Source organism: Mustela putorius, unplaced genomic scaffold, assembly GCF_011764305.1.
Source record: "Mustela putorius furo isolate JIRA1106 unplaced genomic scaffold, ASM1176430v1.1 tig00000870_pilon_pilon_pilon, whole genome shotgun sequence".
NCBI lineage: Eukaryota > Metazoa > Chordata > Mammalia > Carnivora > Mustelidae > Mustela > Mustela putorius.
In genome coordinates this window covers 171883-197310 of record NW_025421503.1, presented here as the reverse complement: position 1 = coordinate 197310, position 25428 = coordinate 171883, and positions in this window count along the sequence as shown.

The window sequence follows — 25428 nt, the reverse complement described above, 5'->3', positions numbered from 1 at the left end:
AATTCCGGTTATTTAACATACAGTATAATATTACTTGCAGGAAAAGAATTTACTGATTCATCACTTACATACAATACCCAGTGCTCATAAAAAAAATGTACCCTCCTTAATATTAATCACTACTTAACCCATCCCCTTGCCCAGCTATCCTCCAGAAACCTCTGTTTATACTTTTATTTATTTATTTATTTTCAGCACAATAGTATTCATTATTTTTGCACCACACCCAGTGCTCTATGCAATCGGTGCCCTCTAAAATACCCAGCACCTGGTACCCCAACCTCCCACCCCCGCCAATTCAAACCCCTCAGATTGTATTTCAGAGTCCATAGTCTGTCATGGGTCACCTCCCCTTCCAATTTCCCCCAGCTTCCTTCTCCTCTCTAAACCCCATGTCCTCCATGCTATTTGTTATGCTCCACAAATAAGTGAAACCCTATGATAATTGACTCGCTCTGCTTCACTTATTTCACTCAGCATAATCCCTTCCAGTCCCGTCCATGTTGCTACAAAAGGTGGGTATTCATCATTTCTGATGGAGGCATAATACTCCTTAGTGTATATGGACCACATCTTCCTTATCCATTCGTCCCTTGAAGGGCATCTTGGTCCTTTCCATAGTTTGGCGACCGTGGCCATTGCTGCTATTGAGATACAGATGGCCCTTCTTTTCACTCCATCTGTATCATTGGGGTAAACACCCAGTAGTGCAATTTCAGGGTCATAGGGAAGTTCTATTTTTAATTTCTTGAGAAATCTCCAAACTCTTCTCTAAAGAGGCTGCACCAAATTGCATTCCTGCCAACAGTGGAAGAGGGTTCCTCTTTCTCCACATCGCCTCCAACACATGTTGTTTCCTGTCTTGCTAATTTTGGCCATTCTAACTGGTGTAAGGTGGTATTTCAATGTGGTTTTCATTGAATCTCCCTGATGGCTAGTGATGATGAACATTTTTTCATGTGTCTGATAGCCATTTGTATATCTTCATTGGAGAAGTGTCTGTTCATATCTTCTGCCCATTTTTTGATATGATTGTCTGTTTTGTGTGTGTTGAGTTTGAGGAGTTCATTATAGATCCTGGATATCAACCTTTTGTCTGTACTGTCATTTGCAAATATCTTCTCCCATTCCGAGGGTTGCCTCTTTGTTTTCTTGACTGTTTCCTTTGCTGTGCAGAAGCTTTTGGTTTTGATGAAGTCCCAAAAGTTCATCTTCGCTTTTGTTTCCTTTGCCTTTAGAGCCATATCTTGAAAGAAGTTGCTGTGGCTGATATCGAAGAGATTACTACCTATGTTCTCCTCTAGGATTCTGATGGATTCTTCTCACATTGAGGTCTTTTATCCATTTTGAGTTTATCTTTGTGTATGTTGTAAGAGAATGGTCGAGTTTCAATCTTCTACATATAGCTGCCCAGTTTTCCCAGCACCATTTATTGAAGAGACTGTCTTTTTTCCACTGTATATTTTTTCTGGTTTTGTCGAAGATTATTTGACCATAGAGTTGAGGGTCCATATCTGGGCTCTCTACTCTGTTCCATTGGTCTATGTGTCTGTTTTTATGCCAGTACCATGCTGTCTTGGTGATAACAGCTTAGTAGTAAAGCATGAAATCAAGTAACATGATGCCCCCAGTTTTATTTTTGTTTTTCAACATTTCCTTAATGATTAGGGGTCTCTTCTGATTCCATAAAATTTTTATATTATTTGCTCCAGCTCTTTGAAGAATATCAGCAGAATTTTGATCTGAATGGAATTAAAAGTATAGATTGCTCTAGGCAATATAGGCATTTTGCTTCAATTTTTTGAAACAGCTTCAGGAGAATAGGTGTTATTTCATCTTTGAAAGTTTGGTAGAATTCCCCAGGGAATCCATCAGGTCCTGGGCTCTTGTTTTTTGGGAGGTTTTTGATCACTGCTTCAATCTTGTTACTAGATATCGGTCTATTCAGGTTGTCACTTTCTTTCTGGTTTAATATTGGGAGTTTATAGTTTTCCAGGAATGCATACATTTTATCTAGGTTGCTTAGCTTATTGGCATATAACTGTTGGTAATAACTCCTGAGGATTGTTTCTACTTCTTTGGTGTTAGTTGTGGTTTCTTCCTTTTTATTCATAATTTTATTAATTTGGGCTTCATCTCTTTTCTTTTGGGTTAGAGTAGCCAATGGTTCATCTATCTTATTGAGTCTTTCAAAAAACCAGCTTCTAGTTTTATTGATACATACTAGTGTATCTCTGGTTTCTACCTCACTGATCTCTGATCTAATCTTGATGATTTCCCTTCTTATGTGTGGAGTTGGTTTGATTTGTTGATTCTCCAGTTCTTTAAGGTGTAGAGACAGCTGGTGTATTCTGGATTTTTTAGTTTTTTTGAGGGAGGCTTGGATGGCTATGTATTTCCCCCTTAGGACCACCTTTGCTGTATCCCATAGGTTTTGGCCCAAAGTGTCTTCATTCTCATTGGTTTCCATGATTGTTTAAGGTCTTCTTTGATCTCCTGGTTGATCCAAGCATTCTTAAGCAAGGTGGTCTTTATCTTCCAGGTGTTTGAGTTTCTTCCAAACTTTTCCTTGTGATTGAGCTCCAGTTTCGAAGCATTGTGATCTGAGAATATGAAGGGAATAATCTCAGTCTTTTGGTATCGTTTGAGACCTGATTTGTGACCCAGTATGTGGTCTATTCTGGAGAAAGTTCCATGTGCATTTGAGATGCATGAGTATTCCATTGTTTTAGGGTGGAATGTTCTGTATATATCTATGAGGTCCATCTGATCCAATATGTCATTCAATGCTCTTGTTTCTTTATTGATTTTCTGCTTCAATGATCTGTCTATTACTGAGAGAGTCATGTTAAGGTCTCCTATGATTAATGTGTTCATATCAATATGACTATCTTGATTAATAGTTTTCTTATGTAATTGGTTGCCCAAATATTGGGGGCATAGATATTTACAATTGTTGGAACATCTTGGTAGATAGTCCCTTTAAGAATTATGTAGTGTCCCTCTGTATCTCTGACTACAGTCTTTAGTTTAAAATCTAATTTTTCTGACATAAGAATGACTACCCTGACCTTCTTTTGAGGCCCATTGTCATGAAAGATGCTTCTCCATCCCTTCACTTTCAATCTGGGTGTATCCTTAGGTTGAAAATGGGTCTCTTGTAGACAGCATGTGGATGGGTCCTGTCGTTTTATCGAATCTGCAACCACGTGTCATTTTATGAGCACATTTAGGTCATTCACATTGAGAGTGATTATTGATAGATTCATTTTTATTGACATTGTGCTACCTTTTAAGAGTTTCTTTCTATAAATTGTCTCTATATTTCTGTTCAATGCTTTTCTTAAGATTTTTCCTCTTTTATAGAACCCCTGTTAATATTTCCTGTAGTGTCAGCTTGGTGGTTTCATAGTCTTTTAAGTCTTGCCAGTCTTGGAAACTCTTTATCTCTCCATCCATTTTGAATGTCAGTCTTGCTGGATAAAGTATTCTTGGCTGCATGTTCTTCTCATTCAGTGCCCTGAATATATCTTGCCAGCCCTTTCTGGCTTGCCAGGTCTCTGTGGACAGGTCTGATGTTATTCTGATGGGCTTTCCTCTGTAAGTAAGGAACCTCTTTGTCCTAGAGGCTTTCAAGAGATTGTATCTACAATTATGATTCCTCAATTTGACTATCAGGTGCCTTGATGTTTATTGGGAATCTAGAATCTTGGGGCGAGACCATTCTGCCTTAGCACATGAAAACTGGTTCCATTCACGAGATTGGGGAAATTTTCATAAAGAACTTGTTCCACTATATCATCTAGAATTCTTTCTTTCTCCTCCCCTTCAGGGCTTCCGATAATTCAGATGTTGGAATGTTTCATGGCATCATTTATTTCCCTGATTCTGTTTTTGTGGCTTCTAAGCTGTTTGTTCCAGGCTTCATCCTGATCCTTTCTTTCTGTTTGTCCTCCAGATCACTAATTCTATCTTCTGTCTCAGTTACCCTAGCTTTGAGAGAATTTAGATTAGATTGGAACTCATTGAGAACATTGTGAACCTCATCCCTGGTGGCTTTCAGTTCTGCCCTAACTTTGTGAACCTTATCCCTGGTGGCTTTCAGTTCTGCCCTAATCAATGCTGTTTGGTCATCCATGGCTTTCTCCAACCTAGCTGTTGCCTGGATATTTGTTAGCCTAAATTCTCTTTCTGACATATTATCTATGTTGATAGCCATTAGCTCTGTTGTAGAAGGCCAATCCTCTGCATTTTACTTCTGTTGGGCATTCCTCCTCCTAGTCATTTTGGTGAGAGATGACTGAATGGATGTCGCTGGAGGCATTGACGATGGTGCAGTCAAGGTACACCCTGGAATGCTTCTGAGCACTCAGGATTCTGCACCCAAACTATATAAAAAAGTAAAGAAAAAGAAAAAAAAGAAAGAAAGAGAGAGACAGGAAAGAAATGGAAGATAAAAGAGAAGGTTCAGCACAAATAGGTCCCAAGGTAAGATTGATGAAGTATACAAACAAAAACAGACAAACAGAGTGATAAAAGTATATGACAAGAGAAATAAAAAATACATACGCAAAAAAAGGAAGAACCCCATCAAAAAGAACCCCAAGTATAAGATTTATATACTATTAGGAAAAACACAAATACACAGAAACGCTGGCAGAAGGAAAAGATGGGAGTTGGTTATAAATTCTCAGTGTGGGTGAGGAACGTTATTTTGATTCTTCCTGGATATATCTTGATATCTTTGTTAAAGGTCTCAACTTTCCTAAGATAAAGGGGGATTAAAACTTGTTTTACCTATAGGGGTAGCATTGATTGGGGAAAGGGGACTACCTTGAAGTTTAACTCTATATGAATATTAGAAAATAAAAATTTATAAAAAGAATAAACTGGACTAAACTAAAGTAAAATTTAAAAAAATTAGTAAATAGAAAAACAAAAGAAAAACACGGGTATATGTATAAAAAATTTTAGGTTAAAAGGCTATTAAGAAATTTGATGTACTGGATATCTCACTGTGATGGTGAATAGGCTTAAAAATTATATATATAAAAAAATGAACCAGTATATTGGGAATGAGTTAAAAATAAAAGTTGTATCTTTGAGGTAGTGGTGGTTGTTCTCTTGTAGTCTTTCTTTTCTTTTTTTTTTTTTTTCTTTCCTGGGGAGTGGCCTGCCACATGGGTTTTCAGTCAATGATGTTCCCTGAGTTAAGTCCTCCTGCCCGCCCTCAAGAGGGTGGGCTCTGAGGAAACTGTTTTTTTCAGGCTTTTGTTCTCTGGAGGTTTTTATGTTTGTTCACTTCTTTTCTATCGCCTTGACAGCCTTTGATGGATTTTGGAGGTTTAGAAGAAAGCAAACTGCCCCCTTACCTCCCTCTCAGAGAGAAGACTCAGTCTGCTCCCCTGTGGGTGCTTCAGAGGCCATATAAATTCCCCCTTGGCCACTGGCAGAGCAGGTTCCCAGTTTCAGTCGCTGGGGTTGTAGGATCTCCTGCTTGTACCCAAAACTATGGCAGCGACTGCTATCTGGGCAGCTCCAGACGGCCAGAGAGGTTCCAAACAGTGATTGCACACTGAGATTTTCCCGCTGGCCAGGGATGGGAGTGCCTGGTCTTTCCGGGTCAAGGAGTGTCAGGCTTGCACGCACCTCTCTCAGGGGAGTGTGTGGGGCACGTATGTCTAAGGCTCTGATAGCAAGGCACAGGTCTAAGAGCACCGGGCTGGGCCTTCGCGCACCTCTTTCAGGGGAGGGTGTACGTCGTGCACGTCTCAGGCTCTGTTAGCTCCGCGTAGCATTCTGCCATCTGGTGTGGCTCCCAGCCCCTCACAGAAGCTAGACCCCACTCATTCTCAGGGACCAAGACCTGGTTTCTCTGCCACACTCTCTTTGGCTCAGCACCAGGGGAGGCTGTCCTGGGTCCAGGAACTTAAGCCCCTGACCCTATCTGACCCGAATCCCACAATTTCCCCCATTGATCCCTTGCTCTTTTTGAGTGCTTTCAACCAGACTCCCAAGTTAATGCTGGTCCCCAGACGCAGGGAAATCTTGTATTGGAGCATGACTTTCCAATCGGTCACCTCCGGTGGCTCCCTCCCCCTTTTGTTTGTCTTCCAATATCAGTCTGATGTTCCCACTGTGCTTTACCTGCCTAATGGCATCTTCTGCCCCTGTTGAGATCCAGACGTGTATAATTCTGATCTCAGGCTGATTTCATGGGTGATTGGAGTTCTTTGGTAGGTAATCAGCTCACTTTAGGGTACAGGTTGAAACAGCACCTCCTCCTACTTCCCCGCCATCTTGTCTCTCCAGCTTCCATGCTCTTTTTTAGCCCAGCTGGTGCCTTGATAATCATCACCCCAAACTCCAATTGAGACATCTTACTAAAGTCTGTATTGATTAGGTCCTTAACTGTTGGTACTGCCTCTTGTTCTTTTTACTTTAATCTTTTTTTTATCCCCCCTGTGGTGAGTTTTGCACATTATCATTTTATCCAGTTAAGAATAGATGAATGATACAACAGAATAATAAAATATACACTAACCAAATTCAAAGGTCCCCAAAACCAGGGGGAAAAGAAAAAAGAAAGAAAATAAGAAAAAAAGAAATATATATATATGTATTAGAAATATATTTGAAATATATATATGTATATATATATATAAAAGAATAATATATCCTCTCTCTATATATTATTTATATATATAAGAATAATATATTCTCTTCATATATATATAGAGAGAATATATATATATATAAAGAGAGAGAGAGAGACTGCTCAACAGAACAGAGCCATACACTTGATTTTGGGTGTATTTTGGTCTGTTAGAACAAACTGCCTCCCAGAGTTTTAAAGAAAGAAAAACTTATATATAAACAAAAATAAGGATAAACACGATGACAGGTTGTGATATGAGTGTAAAGATGAAAATTAAAAAAATTCAGAAGAAGGAATTATATGATAATAAATTGGTTGAAAAAAAATAGAACAAAGAATGGGATCAGGCTGGGGACTAGAACAAAGTAATGCCCTAGATTTAGGGTATATTTTGATCTGTTAGAAGAAACAGTACCCCAAAATTTTAAAGAAAGAAAAACCTATAAGTATACAAAAAATAAGTTTAAAATACAATGAAGGGATAGAATATGACTATAACAATGAAAATTTTAAAAGATTTTTAAAGGTATTGATAGGATAAAATATTAAAAAAAAAACTTAAAACAAGAAAGAGGAAAGTTCCAAAAATAGAATAAGAAAAGTATAAAATTAAAAAAAATTAACTTTGAAAGACTAAAGAGTCATGGGGAAAAAGCCATGAATTCTAGGTGCTATATTTCCGTTGCTCTGAAGTTCTTCAGTTCTCATTAATCAGCAAACTTGGTCTTGGCTAGATGATCTTGTTGATCTTCTGGGGGAGGGGCCTGTTGCAGTGATGATCAAATGTCTTTGTCTGAAACAGAATTGCACTGCCCTTGCCAGAGCCTAGGCTAAGTAATCTGCTTGGTTTTGCTCTTGGTAGCTTTTGTTCCCTGAACACTTTCTATACAGTTTTGGAGGAGGAGAATGAAGATGGCAGCCTCCCAATCTCAGGTCTGGAGGATTTGAGAGCTCAGGGCCTGACTCCTCAGTGCACCCTCAGAGAAAAGCAGTCAATCACTCTCATCTCCCTGGTCTCTGGCCACACTCTGTGTTCACCCGACCTGTGACCGAATGTTTCTATCTCTGGTGCACAGCCCCATGTGGAGTCTCCAAACCCAGCAGATTCCTGCAGTGTGTTCTACACTGTTCCTCTCAGAGAAGGAAGGAATGGGTCTCCCCAGATCTATCACTTGTGGGGTCCCTGCTTGAAGAGCAGTGGTCTGACTGTGCCTTGGAACATGGTTTAAGGTAACCCCAAGCTGAAAGCCCTTCTTCAGCTCTGTCTCTGCAGTTCGCTTCTCAGCTCTGATAGCTGGAAGCTCTGCCACACTCAGACACCCCTTGTCTTTTTGTGAACCTACCGGTCCTGAGGTCACACTGTCCCAATGAGGGATCCAACCCCCCCAACCCCCATTCCCCCGCTTAGCTTCTGGAGCAATGTCCGTCAGTGGAACAAACTTTAAAAATTCTGATTTTGTGCTCTGCCACTCTATTGCTTGCTGGAAGCCAAGCCCTTACCCGGGGTCTCTCTTCCATATCTCAGATTTACTTCTCTTCATGTCCTACCTTCCAGAAAGCTGTCACTTTTCTGTTCCTAGAATTTTTACTCTTCTTCTCTTCTATCTCCTGTTGAGTTTGTAAGTGTTCAGAATAGTTTGATAACTATCTGGCTGAACTCCTCAGATCTAATGCTATCTGTGTCTGTCATCTTGGTTCTCCAGTCTAGTTAGTGATATTGTAATCACATTTTATGGTGACAGATGGTAGCTACACTTATTCTAATGAGCATTGCCTAATTTTCAGAAGTGTGAAATCACATTCGTTTACATCTGAAACTAATATAACATTGTATGTAAACTGTCCTCCAATGATTTATTTTAAAAATATTATGTATGGGGGAGGGGCAATATGGCAGAGAAGTAGGAGATGCTGTCTCAACCTGTCCCCTAAAATGAGCTGATTATCTACCAGAACACTCTGAACACCCATGAAATCAGCCTAAGATATAGGATTATACACTTCTGAATCTCTATGGAGGCAGAAGACACCAGTGGTGAGTTAAAGCAGTGGAGTTTGAATGATTGGACTGGTATCTGAGCATAAACAGAACGGGGAGAGAGCCACCAGAAGCAACCCATTGGAAAGTAATGTCCTAATATGCGAGTGCCCTGTGTTTGGAAACCAACAGTAACTTGGAGTCTGGATAAAAGCACGCAAAAAGATCAAAAGATCTTAAGGGGCAACTGGTGGAAATGGGAATTCATGGGCAGAGGCTTAAGCCCTTGGACCCAGGACGATGACTGCCGGCAACCACCCATCCCAGAGAGGGGGCGGTGAGGCCTCCAGGCCATGATCCCAGAGCTGACAGTGGGCATGAAAGTCTGGGTGGATGCCAGCCAGCACTCTCTACAATCACAGCCTTTTGCACACTGCACGTGCGCTGTGAGACTGGGGTCTGAGCTGCGCTCCACATGCTCCTCTGAGAGAGAGGTCTGTGCAGGAACTAACTAGTGGTCTCTAGGACAGGCCAAGAATCTGAACACTCCCACCCCAGGGGGGTATGAAAATCTCAGTGTGCTACCTCTGATTGGAATCTTTCTGTCATTCTGAAACTGTCCAGAGAGCAGCCCGGCAAAGGCAGCCACTGCAAGCAGGCTCCCTGGACCAATATCTCTCATGGTTTAAGTTTCACTGGGGTGCAGAGACAAGTGGGAGCACTTGAGACCCATGAGAGGGTGGCTGGAGACATGCTCTGCTGGTGGGAGGTGGCAGAGGGGAAGTCTGTGTGCTCTGGACCACCCAGAAGGGAACAGACTGATGCTTCTCTCTGAAACAGAGTTCTGGGTGCAGTTTGCTTTCCTCTAAACCTCTAAAGATCAGCCAATAGCCGCCAAAGGGAAAGAACAAACAAACAAAAACAAACAAACAAACAAACAAAAACAACAATCAACAAACAAACCCCAAAACCTCTAGAGGAAAAAAAAAAATGAAAAACCGGTTTCCTCAGAGCCCAGCCCCTTTACAGGGGGAAGGAGGACTCAACCCAAGCAAGACTGCCTGAAAAACCACGTGGCGGGACCCTCCCCCAGAAAGCCAGCCAAAAATGCAAGAGGACATCCACCACAGGGTCCCCATAAAACTGTAAAACCCCAATACCAGGAGAAAAGAACATATTAACCTCCTGATATTGCTCTAAAACCTGACTATTTCACAGACAGAACTTTAATTTCTAATGTATCAACACTATTCTCATTCTTTTTATATTTTTTTAATTTTTAAGCCTATTTACCATCACAATAAGAGTTTCAATACAACAAATTCCATAATAACCTTTTAACTTGATCATTTAAGATACATATACCTGTGTTTTCCTTTTGCTTTTCTATTTTTTAAAAATATTCATATAGAGATAAACTTTAAGTTAATCCTTTTTCACCAGTGAATACTATTCCTATATATAAACCAGTTTTAATCCCCCTTTATCTCGAAAAGTTGAGTCCTTTAACAAAGATATCAAGATATCTTTGTTATCTTTGGGTCTTCCTTTTTTTTTTTTTTTTCCTATCTCTGTCTTTCTCTCTCTCTCTCTTTTATTTCCTTTTTCTTTATTTTTGGTGGGGACTCCTGATTGCTCAGAAGTGTTCCAGGGTTCACTTTTCCTGGATAACAGTTGATACATTCAGCTACACATCCCCTCGGCCAACTCTCCCCAAAATGACTATGAGGAGGAATGCCCAACAGAGGACAAATTCCATGACTGTGCCCTCTCCATCAGAGCTATTGGATATGGACATAAACAGTATGACAGAAAGGGAATTCAGGCTAACAATTATCCAGGCAATGGCTAAGTTGGAGAAAACCACTAATTACAACATGGAATCATTTAGGGAAGAAGTGAAAGCCACCAGGGAAGAAGTTAAAAATACTATCAATGAGATCCAATCTAATCTAAATTCTCTAGCAGCTAGGGTAACTGAGGCAGAAGATAGTGTTAGTGATCTAGAGGACAAACTGATAGAGAAAAAGGATCAGGAGGAGACCTGGAACAAACAGCTAAGAATCCATGAAAACAGAATTAGTAAAATAAATGACACCTTGAAACATTCTAACATCAGAATGGTTGGAATCCCTGAGGAAGAGGATAAAGAAAGAAGACTAGAAGATATAGTTGAAAAAATTCTGGATGAAAATGTTCCTAATCTGTGGAATGGCACCAGCGTTCATGTCCTAGAGGCAGAAAGGTCACCCACCAAGATCATAGAATCTAGAAAGACCTTGAGACACCTGATTGTGAAACTGATGATCGTAATTTTAGACAGAAGCTCTTGAGAGAAGCTAGGGGGAATAGATTCCTTACTTACAGAGGAAGGACAATCAGAACAATGCCAGACCTGTCCACAGAAACCTGGCAATCCAGAAAGGGTTGGCAAGATGTATTCAGGGAACTAAATGAAAAGAACATGCAGCCAAGAATACTTTATCCAACAAGGCTGACATTCAAAAAGGATGGAGAGATAAAGACCTTCCAAGACCAGCAAGATTTCTGCCACATTACTGAATTGCTATATGAGTTCTAGTAGTTTGGGGGTGAAGTCTTTGGGGTTCTCTATTTGAACTATCATGTCATCTGTGAAGAGAGAGAGTTTGACTCTTCATTGCCATTATTAAATATCATTTGTTTCTTTTTGCTGTCTGATTGCTGTTACTAGGACTTCTAGTACTATGTTGAACAACAGTGACAAGAATGGGCATCCATGTCGTGTTCCTGATCTCAAAGGGAAGGCTGCCAGCTTTTTCCCTTTGAAAATTACATTTGCTGTCAGTTTTTCATATATAGATTTTATGAATTTGAGGAATGTTCCCTCAATCCTTATACACTGAAGAGTTTTCATCAGGAACAGATGCTGTATCTTCCTTTTTCTTCATCAATTTAGACGACCATGTGGTTCTTCTCTCTTTTCTTATTGATTTGCTCTATCCCATTGATAGATTTGCAAATGTTGAACCACCCTTGTATAACAGGGATAAACCCCACCTGGTCATGGTGGATAATTTTTTTAATGTACTGTTGGATCATATTAGCTAGGATCTTGTTGAGAATCTTGGCATCCAGATTCATCAGGCATATTGGTCTGAAATTCTCCTTTTTGTTGGGGTCTTTGCCTGGTTTTGGGATCAGGGTAATGCTGGCTTCATGAAATAATATTGAAGTTGTCCTTCTGCTTCAATTTTTTGAAACAGCTTCAGGAGAATAGGTATTATTTCTTCTTTGAATGTTTGGTAGAATGCACCAGGAAACCCATCAGGTCCTGGGCTTGTGTTTTTTGGGAGGTTTTTGATCACTGCTTCAATCTCATTAGTAGATATTAGTCTTTTCAGGTTGTTAATTTCTTCCTGATTCAGTTTTGGAAGTTTATAGTTTTCCAGGAATGCATCCATTTCTTCTAGGTTGCTTTACTTACTGGCACATAACTGTTGATAATAATTTTTGATGATTGTTTCTATTTCCTTGGTGTTAGTCTTGATACCTCCCCTTTCATTCATTATTTTATTAATGTTGGTCCTCCGTCTTTTCTTTTGGATTACTTTGGTCAGTGGTTTATTGATCTTATTGATTCTTTCAAAAAAAAATCTTCTAGTTTCACTGATGTGTTCTACTGTATCTCTAGTTTCTATCTCATTGATCTCTGCTCTAATCTTGATTATTTCCTTTCTCGTGTCCGGGGTTGGCTTAATTTGTTGTTGATTTTCCAGTTCCTTAAGTGTAAAGGGAGCTGGTGTATACTGGATTTTTCTATTCTTTTTTTTTTTTTTTCAGGGAGGCTTGGATGGCTATGTATTTCACTCTTAATACTGTCTTTCCTTGTCCCATTGGTTTTGGACCAATGTGTCTTCATTCTCATTGGTTTCCATTAATTAAGTTCCTCTTTGATTTTCTGGTTGATCCACACATTTTTAAGCAGGGTGGTCTTTAGCTTCCAGGTGTTTGAATTCCTTCTAACCTTTTTCTTGTAGTTGAGTTCCACTTTTAAAGCACTTGGTCTGAGAATATGCAGGGAATAATCTCAGTCTCTTGGTATCCACTGAGCCCTGATTTGTGACCCAGTATGTGATCTGTTCTGGAGAAAGTTCCACGTGCCTTCCAGAAGAATGAGTATGCTGTTGTTTTAGGGTGGAATGTTCTGTCTATATCTGTGTCATCCATCTAGTCTAATTTGTAATTCAAAGCTCTTATTTCTTTATTGATTTTCTACTTAGAATATCAGTATATTACTACTATTAATGTATTCATATCAATATAACTTTATTTTTATTAGAAGTTGGCTTATGTATTTGGTTGCTCCTGTGTTGAGGGCCTAAGTATTTAAAATTGTTAGATCTTCCTGGTTGATTGACCCTTTAAGAATGATGTAGTGTCCTTCTTTATCTTTAACTACAATCTTTATTTTAAAATCTAATTTATCTGATTGAGAATTGCTACCCCAGCTTTCTTTTGAGGCCCATTGGCATGAAAGATGTTTCTCCATCCCTTGACTTTCAGTCTGGATGGATCTTTAGGTTCCAAATAGGTGTCTTGTAGCCAGCATACGGACTGGTCCTGTCGTTTTATCAAATCTGCAACTCTGTGCCATTTTATGGGAGCACTTAGGCCATTCACATTGAGAGTGGTTATTGAAGGATACATTTTTATTGACCTCATATTTCCTGTGAAGTCCTTGTTTCTATAGATTGTCTTTGTAAATTTCTGTTCTATGTCACTCTGGGGTTCTTTCTTATTTTATAATCCCCCTTTATATTTCTCATAGTGCTGGTTTGGTGGTCACATATCCTTTTAAACCTTGCTTGTCTTGGAAGCTCTTTATCTCTTTATCCATTTTGATGTCAGTCTTGTTGGATAAAGTATACTTGTCTGCATGTTCCTCTCATTTAGTGCCCTGAATATGTCCTGCCAGCCCTTTCTGGCTTTCCAGCTTTTTGTGGATAGGTCTGATGCTATTCCATTGGACCTTTCTCTGTATGTTAGGAAACTCTTCCCCCTAGCTGTCCTCAGAAGCTCTTGTCTAAAATTATGATTCCTCGGTTTCACAGTTAAGTGCCTCAAGGTCTTTCTAGATTCGTGGATCTTGGGAGATGTTCTTTCTACCTCTAGTACACCAACGCTTGTTCCATTCCCAAATCCTAAAAATTTTTCACCCAGAATTTATTTAACTGTATCTTCTAGTCTTCTATCTTTTCCAACCCTCTCAGGGATCCCAATAATTCTGATGTTGGAATGTTTCATGGTGTCATTTATTTCTCTAATTCTGTTTTCGTGGTTTCTAAGCTGTTTTTCCATGCCTCCTCCTCATCCTTTTTCTCTATCAGTTTGCCCTCTAGATCACTAATTCTATCTTCTCCCTTGGTTACCCTAGGTGTTAAAAGAGTTTTTAGATTAGATTGGATCTCACTGATAGCATTTTTAATTTCTTCCCAGTCCACTTTCACTTATGCCCTAATCAATTTCGGGTTGTCATTAATGGTTTTCTCCAAGTTGGCCATTGCCTGGATAATTGTTACCATGAATTCTCTTTCTGACATACTGTTTATGTTCATATCCAATAGTTCTGATGGAGAGGGCACAGTTTCTGAAATTGTCCTCTGTTGGGTGTTCCTTCTCCTAGTCCTTTTGGTGAGATGTAGTTAAGGGTATATATAGCTGAACATATCAACCACAATCGATGCAAGGTACACCCTGAAAGGCCTTGGAGCACTTGGAAGTCACTACTAAAAAGAAAGAAAAAAGAGAGAGAGAGAGAGAGAGAAGGGAAGACCTAGTCAGAATGAGCGCCCAAAGTGAGTTTTATAAGGTATACAAACAAATATGGACAAACAAAAAGACCAACAAAAGTAAATGACAAGGAAAAAAAGAAAAAAAAAACAGCCTAAATGAAGCCTAAGGATAAGATTTATATAATACCAGAACCAAAACAAATACACAGAAACACTGACAGATGAAAAATATCGGAGGGTAGTTATAATTCCTCAATATCGGTGAGGAAGTTTATTTTGATTCTTCCTGGGTGTATCTTGATATCTTTGTTAAAGGACTCAACTTTCCAGAGATAGTGGGAGATTAAAAGTGATATATATATATAAGGGTAGTATTGATTAAGGAAAGATTACCTTGAAGCTTATATCTATATGTATATTTAAAAAAATACAAAAGCAAAAGGAAAACACAGGTATATGTATCAAAAAGTTCAAGTTAAAAGGTTATTATGGAATATGTTGTTTTGAACCTCTCATTGTAATGGTAAATAGGTTAAAAATTAAAAACAATGAGAATAGTGAGAATGAATTAAAAATAAAAGTTGTATCTATGAAATATACAGATTTTAGGGAAATACTGGGAGTTTAATATATTGTTTTGTTTTGATGTTGGTGTTTCACAGTTTTATGGGGATGCTGTGGTGATTGTCCTCTCATTCTTTTGGCTTGCCTTCTGAGGGAGGGGACTACAGCATTGTTCTTCAGTCAGTCTTGCTTGGCTTGAGTCATCCTGCCCCCTATCAAGGGTGTGGTCTCTGCAGAAACAGGTTTTTCAGGCTTTTATTCTCAGGGGGGGTTTGGGTTTTGTGGGGTTTTTGTTTGTTTTTCTGGTGGCTTTTTGCAGATTTTTGGAGGTTTAGTGTAAAACAAACTGTACCCAGACCTCCTCTTCAGAGAGAATCCTTAGTCTGCTTCCTTGTGGGTGGTCCAGAACATACAGACTCCCCTTCTGCAAACTCAGCTGAACACCACAACCTTCCAGATGCTGTGTGCCTCCCCAGCCACTATCCCAGGGGTCTCCTGAAATGCCCACTTGTCTCTGCACCCCCGTATCAGTAAGACTGAAAGTGATATTGGTCCCTGGAACCTGCTTCTGGCTCCCTTTTTAGGGACTGCAGCCTGGGACTTAATTGCATGGCTGAGATCCTTCAGGCTTGGGCTGGGAGCATCCACACCCTCGGCCAGTCCTAGGGACCACTGGCTAGCATCCACGCCCAGGCTCTCTCAGGCATGGATGGGGAGTGCGCAGTCAGATCCCAGTTGTGCAGTGTGTGCATAGTGTATAAGGCTGTGGTTCAAGAGAGTCCCCACCAGAATATCTCATGTGTGGGTGGGAGTTTGCCCCACTGAGTGGTGATGCAAGTAGTGCACAGCTGGGAGCATAGGGACCAGGAAATAGAGGCTCCACTGATGAGGGAGCAGGAGGCTGGCTGAGGACAAAGCAAAATCTGGCGCCTTGCACCCACTCTTCACCCGCTCCCCTCCATATGTGTAGCATTCCTCAGGCACCCCTGACTGCCATAAAACTATAAATAGTTAACTTGCAGGGATCGCAGTCCTGCAGAACAGGAATCTCCCTTGCTCTACAGATGTCCTAAAGACCTAAACAGTGAGGTTACCTTATCAATAGCACAAATTTCCAGAGGCAAATAACTCTCGGTTCCTGAAGCCCTAATGTCTCCCTCCCACCATAAACTGGATGAGACTGAGGTAGAAGGGAATGTGAATGATAGCTGGATCATAATACCCCACCAAGAATCTCCCAATTATCTTGATGTTAATGCCTGGCCTAAAGACGACATTGATCAAGCCATAAGGGCAAGGACTCCCCCCGGCACCTTGTAGGCCCTCCCTAACATGTGAAAACTCTGTTGAAATCTCCCATCCCTTCACCACCTCCCCCAACCCTGGGGTATATAACATGCCTACCCTCACAACCGAGGGCAGCCGCATCTCTGCCTGCCCACGGGCCCTGACCCCGTGCTCTAATAAATCACCTTTTGCACCAACGACGTCTTAAGAATTCTTTCTTTAGTCGTTGGCTCCGAACCTCTGCACCCCACCGAACTTGACTTAGGTTCTGGGACTTCATCATCACCACACTCTCTCCAGCTTGGGTGGTTGCCAGAGGTGGTGGTCTTGGGTCTGTGGGCTAGACTTGTGCCCACCTAATTCTACCAGTTGTCCCTTAATATCTTTTGCTCTTTTTGAGTGATTTTAACCAGACTCCAAGTTAATGCTGGTCCCCAATCACAGGGCCCTCTTGTATTGGTGTATTATTTCCAAGGTGTCACTTCTTGTGGCTCCCTCCCACTTCTGCTCATCCTCCAATATCAGTCTGATTGTTTCCACTCTGCTTTACCTCTCCACTGGTGTCTTCTACCTCTGTAGAGATCCAGAAGTGTATACACAGAAGTGTATCCTACATCTCAGGATGATTTCATGGGTGTTCAGAGAGTTCTGGTAAATATTTAGCTCACTTTAGGGGACTGGTTGAAACAGGGTCTCCTACTTCTCCACCATCTAGCCCCTCCTCCTTCTTTTCAATTTTAAATTCTTACTGTCATATTTCAAAAAGAGAAAAATGTATATAGCAGGAAATAGAACAAAAAAAGAAAAAGCTCCAAAGACTTAATATATCATTTTTCTATGTACTTATGCAGTATGTTAAGGGATTAAAACAATGATAACAACATTTTGCTATACAAAATAAGTATCACATTTGTACTTAGTATTTGGTCAGTTTTCCTTGCTTGTTTGTCTTCCTCAGACAAATTCTGACTTCCTCCATTTCTACAGTATTTTAGTTGCAAGGAATACATTGTTTTGGTTGACCTTAAAACAAGGTATTAATTAGCTGCATTCAATTGTTGCTGAAGTCTTGCACTGTTTGTAAGTGCTCATTTTTTTCCTATAAATGGTGAGTGCACGATATTCTGGAACATATAATTATTTAGGTGAAACATACTGATACTAAGCAACACCACTTATAAACAACAATATAAAAATGGGGAAGCCTTTTCTTTAATACCACTCAGAGGAGGAAGACAAGATGGCAGGGAAGTGGGAGGAGGCGCCCTTCAACCTGTACCCTAAATGGAGCTGATTACCTTCCAAAGAACTCCGATCACCCATCAAATCAGCCTGAGATCAGAATTATACACGTCTGGATCTCTACCAGAGCAGAAGACGCCAGTGGGCAGGTAAAGCATGATGAGGGAGCACGGGGCTGGCTGAGGACAAAGCAAAAGCTGGCACCTTGCACCCCCTCTCCACCTGCTCCCCTTGGTAATATGTGTAACATTCCTCAGGCACCCCTGACCACCATAAACGAAAAACAAATCCTGCAAGACAGGAATCTCCCAACTATCTTGATGTTAATGGCTTGCTAAAAGACAATGTTGGTCTTCCACACCTCCTAGGCCCTCTTTAACATATGAAAACTCCATTGAAACCTCCCTTGCCCTCACCTTCCCCAACCACAGGGTACAAAACCTGTCATCCCTCACAAACTGGGGCAGCAGCTCTTCCTGCCCATGGGTCCTGTCCCCTTGCTTTAATAAACCACCATTTTGCACCAAAGATGTCTCAAGAATTCTTTCTTGGTAATCGGCTCTGGACCTCAGCCCACCAAACCTCACCTAGTTTCTAGAACTTCATCAAGCGGAGTGGGAAAGTCAGACTGATATCAGAAGAGAAACAAAAGGAGGAGGGAGCCACCAGAGGTGATCCATTGGAAAGTAATATCCCAATAGGAGAGTGCCCTGCATCTGGGGACCAGCATTAACTCGGGTGTCTGGTAGAAAGCAATCAAAAAGAGCAAAGGATCACCAGGGGGAAATTGTGGGAATTGGGGTGTTAGGGTCAGGGGCTTAGGTCCCCAGACCCAGGACAGCCACCCCTGGCACAGAGCCAGAGAGAGTGCTGCAAAGAAACCAGGTCTTGGTCCCAGAACCACCAGCATGCCTGAGAGCATGTGGGGCCCCGGGCTTCCATGACCTTTTGCAATCCCCACACGAGTGCCCTGCCATGCCATCAGAGTCCGAGACCTGCCTCGCACCCTTCCCTGAGAGAGGTGCGCACAGGTGCCAACCCAGTGCTCTTGGACCTGGAAAGACCAGGCACTCCCAACCCAGGCCAGTGGGAAAATCTCAGTGTGTGATCACTGCTTGGAACCTCTCTGGCAGTCTGGAGCTGCCCAGACAGCCGCCTCTGCTGGTTTGGGGTAAAAGCAAAAAATCCTGAGTCCCCAGGGACCTCAACTGGGAACCTGCTCTGCCAGTGGCCAAGGGGAGATTTATTTGGGCTTTGCAGCCAGACTGAGGCTTCTCTCTGAGAGGAAGGTCAGGGTGCAGTTTGCTTTCCTCTAAACCTTCAAAAACCATCAAAAGTGGTCAAGGCGAGAGAGAAAAACAAAAGTGAACAAATATAAAAACCTCCAGAGAACAAAAGCCTGAAAAAAACAGTTTGCTAGGAGTCCACCCCCTTGAGGGGGGTGGCAGGACTTAACTCAGAGAACATCACTGACTGAACACCCATGTGGCAGGAACCTCCCCCAGAAAACCAAACAGGAAAGGAAAAAAATAAAAAGATGACAAGAGAACAACTATCACTACTTCATAGGACAGTTTTTATTATTAATTCGTTCCCACTATTCTGGCTCATTTTTTTTAATATATAGATAATTTTTTTATTATTATATGGATAATTTTTAAGCTATTTACAGTCACAGTGGGATGTCCAGTACATCAAATTCCATAATAACCTTCTAAACTAAACTTTTTGATACATAAACCTGTGTTTTCCTTTTGCATTTCTATTTTTTAATTTTTTAAATTTTAGTTTAGTTTAGTCTAGTTTATTCCTTTTTTTAATTTATATTTTCTAATATTCATTAGAGTTAAACTTCAAGGTAATCCCCTTTCCCCAATCAATTCTACCCCTATTGGTAAACCAATTCTTAATCCCCCTTTATCTTAGGAAACTTGAGTCCTTTAACAAAGATATCAAGATACATCCAGGAAGAATCAAAACAACCTTCCTCGCTCACACTGAGAATTTATAACCACTCTCCCATCGTTTTCTTCCACCAGTGTTTCTGTGTTTTTGAGTTTGTCCTGATAGTATATAAATCTTACATTTTGGGTTCTTTTTGACAAGGTTCTTCCTTTATTTTCATATATATATATATATATATTATCTTGTCATATAATTTTATCAGTCTTTTTGTCTTTTTGTCTGTTTTTGTTTGTACACTTCATAAATCTTATCTTGGGGCCCATTTCGCTGAACCTTCTCTTTTATCTCACCTTTCGTTCCTGTCTCTCTCTCTCTCTTTTCTTCTTTTACTTTTCTTTTTTCTCTCATTTGGCTGGGGAACCCTGATTGCTCAGAAGCGTTCCAGGGTGCACCTTGACTGCACCACGGTTGATACATCCAGCTACACGCATTCAGCCATCTCTCACCAAAATGACTAGGAGGAGGAATGAGCAACAGAAGAAAAATACAGAGGATGGACCTTCTACAACAGAGCTAACGGCTATCAACATAGACAATATGCCAGAAAGAGAATTCAGGATAACAATTATCCAGGCAATAGCTAGGTTGGAGAAAACCACGGGTTACCAAACGGAATTGATTAGGGCCAAACTGAAAACGACCAGAGATCATGTTTTCAATGTTAGGGAAGAGCTGAAAGCTACCAGGGATGAGCTTCACAATGCTCTCAATGAGTTCCAATATAATCTAAATTCTCTCAAAGCTGGGGTAACTGAGACAGAAGATAGAATTAGTGATCTGGAGGAAAAACAGATAGAAAGAAAGGATCAGGAGGAAGCCTGGAACAAACAGCTTAGAAGCCATGAAAACAGAATCAGGGAAATAAATGATGCCATGAAACGTTCCAACATCAGAATTATTGGAATCCCTGAACGGGAGGAGAAAGAAAGAAATCTAGAAGATATAGTGGAACAAGTTCTTCAGGAAAATTTTCCAAAACTTGTGAATGGAACCAGCGTTCATGTACTAGAGGCTGAACGGTTTCCGCCCAAGATTACAGATTCTCGAAAGTCCTTGAGACACCTAATAGTAAGAAGGAAGAATTATAATTGTAGGCAGAACCTCTTGAAAGCAGCTAGGAAAAAGAAGATCCTTACGTACAGAGGAAAGCCCATCAGAATAACGTCAGACCTGTACACAGAGACCTGGCAAACTAGAAAGGGCTGGCAAGATATATTCAGGGCACTGAATTAGAATAACATGCAGCCAAGAATACTTTATCCAGCAAGACTGACATTCAAAATGGATGGAGAGATAAAGAGTTTCCAAGACCGGCAAGGCTTAAAAGACTATGCAACCACCAAGCCAACACTGCAGGAAATATTAAGGGGGGTTCTATAAAAGAGGAAAAAGTCTAAGAATAGTATCGAACCAAAATATAGAGACAATCTACAGAAAGAAAGACTTCAAAGGTAACACGATGTCAATAAAAACTTATCTATCAATAATCACTCTCAATGTGAACAGCCTAAATGTGCCCATAAAATGGCACAGGGTTGCAGATGGGATAAAATGACAGGACCCATCCATATGTTGTCTACAAGAGACCCATTTTGAACCTAAAGATACACCCAGACTGAAAGTGAAGGGATGGAGAAGCATTTTTCATGCCAATGGGCCTCAAAAGAAGGCTGGGGTAGAGTTCTCATATCAGATAAGTTAGATTTTAAACTAAAGACTGTAGTCAGAGATAGAGAAGAACACTACATCATCCTTAAAGGAACAATCCATGAAGATCATCAACCAAGATGATCTAACAAATGTAAATATCTATGCCCCCAATATGGGAGCAGCCACTTACATAAGAAAACTGTTAATCAAGATAAAGAGTCATATTGATATGAATACATTAATAGTAGGAGATCTTAACACACCTCTCTCAGAAATAGACCGATCATCGAAGCAGAAAATCAGTAAAGAAATAAGAGCATTGAATTACACATTGGCCCAGATGGACCTCATAGATATATACAGAACATTCCACCCTAAAACAACAGAATACTCATGCTTCTCAAGTGCACATGGAACCTTCTCCATAATAGACCACATACTGGGTCAGAAATCAGGACTCAACTGATACTAAAAGACGGAGATTATTCATTCCCTGCACATTCTCAGGTCACAATGCTTTGACACTGGAGCTCAATCACAAGGAAAAGTTCAGAAGGAACTGAAACGCCTGGAACCTAAATCACCTTGTTTAAGAATGATTGAATCAGCCAGGAGATCAAAGAAGAACTGAAACGATTCATGGAAATCAAAGAGAATGAAGACACTTCAGTCCAAGAACTATGGGATACAGCAGAGGTGGTCCTAAGAGGGAAATACATAGCCATCCAAGCCTCCCTCAAAAAAATTGAAAAATCCAGAACACAGCAGCTGTCTCTACACCTTAAAGAACTGGAGAATAAACAACAAATCAAACCAATTCCACACATAAGAAGGGAAATCATCAAGATTAGAGCTGAGATCAATGAGGTAGAAACCAAAGGTACAGTAGAACATATCAATGAAACTAGAAGCTGTTTTTTTTAAAGAATGAATAAGATTGATAAACCATTGGCCACACTAATTCAAAAGAAAAGAGAGAAAGCCCAAATTTATAAAATTATGAATGAAAAGGGAGAGATCACAACTAACACCAAAGAAGTAGAACAATCATGTGAAGTTATCATCAACAGTTATATGCCAATAAGCTAAGCAACCTAGATGAAATGGATGCATTCCTAGAAGATTATAAACTCCCAAAATTGAACCAGGAAGAAATTGACAACCTGAATAGACCAGTATATAGTAACGAGATTCAAGCAATGATCAAAAACCTCCCAAAAAACAAGAGCCGAGGATCTGACTGTTTCCCTGGGGAGTTCTACCAAACTTTCAATTAAAAAATAACACCTATTATCCTGAAGCTGTTTCAAAAAATTGAAGCAGAAGGAAAACTTCTAAACTCTTTCTATGAAGCCAGCATTACCTTGATCCCCAAACCAGGCAAAGACGCTACAAAAAAGAAGAATTTCAGACCAACATCACTGATGAATATGGATGGTAAGATTCTCAACAAGATCCTAGCAAACAAGATCCAACAGCACATTAAAAAGATTATCCACCATGACCAGGTGGGATTCATCCCTAGGCTACAAGAATGGTTCAACATTTGTAAATCAATCAATGTGATAGAACAAATTAATAAGAGAAGAGAGAAGAACCACATGGTCCTCTCAATCGATGCAGAAGAAAGCATTTGACAAAATCCAGCATCCATTCCTGATTAAAATGCTTCAAAGTATAGGGATAGAGGAAACATTCCTGAACTTCATCAAATCTATCTATGAAAGACCCACAGCAAATATCATCCTCAAAGGGAAAAAGCTTGCAGCCTTCCCGTTGAGATCAGGAACACGACAAGGATGCCCACTCTCACCACTCTTGTTCAACATAATATTAGAAGACCTAGCAACAGCAATCAGACAACAAAGAGAAATAAAAGGTATCCAAATATGTAATGAAGTAGTCAAACTCTCTCTCTTTGCAGATGATATGTTTCTTTATATGGAAAACCCAAAAGACTCTACCCCCAAACTACTAGAACTCATACAACAATTCAGCAATATTGCAGGATACAAAGCCAATGTACAGAAATCAGTGGCTTTCTTGAATACTAATAATGAAAATACAGAAAAGGAAATTAGAGAATCGATTCCATTTACTATAGCCTCAAGAACCATAAGATCCCTGGGAATAAACCTCACCAAAGAGGTAAAGGATCTGTATTCGAGGAACTACAGAAAACTACATGAAAGAAATTGAAGAAGACATAAAAAGATGGAAGACCATTTCATGTTCTTGGATCGGAAGAATAAACATTGTTAAAATGTCTATACCGCCTAGAGCAATCTATACTTTTAATGCCATTCTGATAAAAATTCCACCGGTATTCTTCGAAGAGCTGGAGCAAATAATCCAAAAATTTGTATGGAATCTGAAGAGACCCTGAATCACTAAGGAAATGTTGAAAAACAAAAATAAAACTGGTGGCATCACATTACCTGATTTCAAGTTTTACTACAAAGCCGTGATCACCAAGACAGCATGGTACTGGCATAAAAACAGACACATAGACCAGGGGAACAGAGTAGAGAGACCAGATATGGACCCTCAACTCTATGGGCAAGTAATCTTTGACAAAACAGGAAAAAATATACAGTGGAAAAAAGACAGTATCTTCAATAAATGGTGCTGGGAAAACTGGATAGCTATATGTAGAAGAATGAAACTCGACCATTCTCTTACACCGCACACAAAGATAAACTCAAAATGGATAAAAGACCTCAATGTGAGAGAGGAATCCATCAGAATCCTAGAGGAGAACATAGGTAGTAATCTCTTCGATATCAGCCACAGCAACTTCTTTCAAGATATTTCTCCAAAGGCAAAGGAAACAAAAGCGAAAATAAACTTTTGGATTTCATCAAAATCAAAAGCTTCTGCACAGCAAAGGAAACAGTCAAGAAAACAAAGAGGCAACCCACGGAATGGGAGAAGATACTTGCAAATGACAGTACAGACAAAAGGTTGATATCCAGGATCTATAATGAACTCCTCAAACTCAACACACACAAAACAGACAATCATATCAAAAAATGGGCAGAAGATATGAACAGACACTTCTCCAATGAAGACATACAAATGGCTATCATACACATGAAAAAATGTTCATCATCACTAGCCATCAGGGAGATTAAAATTAAAACCACATTGAGATATCACCTTACACCACTTAGAATTGCCAAAATTAGCATGACGGGAAACAACATGTGTTGCAGAAAGGGGAACCCTCTTCCACTGTTGGGGGAATGCAAATTGGTGCAGCCTCTTTGGAGAACAGTGTGGAGATTCCTCTAGAAATTAAAAATAGAACTTCCCTATGACCCTGCCATTGCACTACTGAGTATTTACCCAAAAGATACAGATGTAGTGAAAAGAAGGGCCATCTGTACCTCAATGTTTCTAGCAGCAATGGCCACAGTCGCCAAACTGTGGAAAGTACCAAAATGCCCTTCAACGGATGAATGGATAAGGAAAATGTGGTCCATATACACTATGGAATATTATGCCTCCTTCAGAAAGGATGAATACCCAACTTTTGTAGCAACATGGAGGGGACTGGAAGAGATTATGCTGAGTGAAATAAGTCAAGCAGAGAGAATCAATTATCATATGGCTTCACTTATTTGTGGAGCATAACAAATAGCATGGCAGACATGGGGAGATAGAGAGGAGAAGGGAGTTGGGGGAAACTGGAAGGGGAGGTGAACCATGAGAGACTATGGACTCTGAAAAACAATCTGAGCGTTTTGAAGTGGTGGGAGGTGGGAGGTCGGGGTACCATGTGGTGGGTATTATAGAGGGCATGGACTGCATGGAGCACTGTGTGTGGTGCAAAAATAGTGAATACTGTTATGCTGAAAATAAATAAAAAATAAATTAAAAAAAATTTCAAAATGGGAGATGGTGACAAAATAATATTTTCAGATCTTGAAATGTTGTCAATAAATGTTGAAGTAAATAAAAAAAATACCACTCAGAGATTTGTGACTGATGAAATAGAGTATCAACATGGTTCATTCCTGTATTTATTCTTAGAGAACTCATTTTCCAAAACCTGTTGGCAAAAATGCTGAACTAAATAATTAACTAACAGTTGTTGTTACTTTTCAAATCCATATTTCTTATATGTTATGTCTCAATTATTCCTTACGATCCAATGATCATGAAAGAATCAGACTTTGATTGCTGCTAGAAACAAATCAAAGAACACTTAATAACATTCATATATTTCCTAATTTTAATACCAATAGAAAATAATATTGAAACAAATAAGATAAAGGCAAGAATGAAGATGATGACAGTTGAAAAGA